The 1,318-nt window shown below is 46.0% G+C and overlaps 1 long non-coding RNA gene across 1 annotated transcript in view; it reads right to left on the bottom strand.

The window, feature by feature from the left end:
* Positions 1–300: 300 nt before the first annotated feature.
* The window catches only part of LOC118477463, a 31,172-nt gene continuing 30,154 nt past the window's right edge, over positions 301–1,318 (bottom strand). The window contains exon 2 of the long non-coding RNA XR_004858399.1: positions 301–712. This is a non-coding gene — a long non-coding RNA (uncharacterized LOC118477463). The remainder of the gene's footprint in view (positions 713–1,318) is intronic.

Below are 1,318 nucleotides of genomic sequence, written 5' to 3'. Positions count from 1 at the left end.
AGAGAGAGAGAGAGAGAGAGAGAGAGAGAGAGAGAGTGAGGGTGTGTATGTTAGAGAAGGAGCGATGTTCCGGAGGGTGTGGGTTCCGGTCCACGGGCGACTCATAAACAGGCCGACTCGCTCACTCACTTATTTCAGTCTTCGTTAGTCATAGTGTTGTAACAGTTTGCATCGAGACAGACTTGTTAAGTACTCCATGCTTTCTACCATCCACCACGAGTCTGCACAAAGGCCCGTGAAGGAATACGACACTTAGACGATCACGAATAAGACAGTGTCACACTGTCATCAAAATTATTGTTTTGCTGTTAGTTTGTTTGTTTCTTTCTACAGTACAGATAGATGCACCCACCATGGCAAACAAGAAAATAGAAAGAAACTTACAACTAACTCCTGGAAAAGGCAAAAAAATAAAAACAAAAAGCACCCCAAAACAACCAACTCCAAACAAATCAGGAGAAGAAAAGCAATTCTACATGAATGCAGAATAAAAATAACGAAGTCAGCCTTGATTGTAATTGATTAATGCCCCATACAGTCTTGGTCATCTGCTTCAATCCACAACGTCAAATCACTCAAGAAAACGTCATATTATTTTTCTCTTTCGTGCCTGTCCAAGCTTCATAATACTACGTCCGACCGCAGACAGCTCCAACAGCGTCACACATTCCGAGCGGCAGATCTATTCGTGGACGCTCAACGTTGTTAAACCCTGGGAAAAGTAGAAGAGAAGAACATTATCAGGATGAGAAAAGAAGGTCTTTTATTTCTTATAAGAAAGGGAGGGGAAAAAAGCAACAACAGAAGCGAAAATCCTGAAGGGACAGAAGAAACGGGGGGAGGTCGCATGAGACAGAAAGAAAAATAACCGTCTCAATAAATTATTCGGAAAAATCAATACGGGAGCCCTCGACATTTTCGGAGAGGAAAAGCCACAGCCAGGCGACCTTGACCCTCGCAGCTGTTCGCAGCGAGTCGCAGCACCGTCTTGTCGTCACTGGGCGCCAATGGAGGCCTATCTCGTCTGTGTGAGCTGGGGTGAGGACATTTTGGTCGCGCGCGCTTTTTACGAGCTATCTGTTGCTTCTTCTTCTGTTGCTGTCATCCCAATATCCTGCACAATGTTTTTGTCCCCACAATGCGTGTGTGTGTCTTGCTTTGGTTGTATGTGTGAGCGTATGTATGTGCGTATGTGTGCGTGTGTGTGCGTGTGTGAGCGTGTGTGTGTACGTGTGTGCGCGCGTGTGAGTGTGCGAGTACATGTGCGCGTATAAGAGAGTGAGAGAAGGGGGGGGGAGAGAGAGAGAGAGAGAGAGTG

This window comes from Aplysia californica, unplaced genomic scaffold (genome assembly GCF_000002075.1).
Source record: "Aplysia californica isolate F4 #8 unplaced genomic scaffold, AplCal3.0 scaffold00102, whole genome shotgun sequence".
NCBI classification, from domain to species: domain Eukaryota; kingdom Metazoa; phylum Mollusca; class Gastropoda; order Aplysiida; family Aplysiidae; genus Aplysia; species Aplysia californica.
Note: the sequence above shows the minus strand (reverse complement) of the source record. Positions and strands in the feature narration are given on the sequence as shown.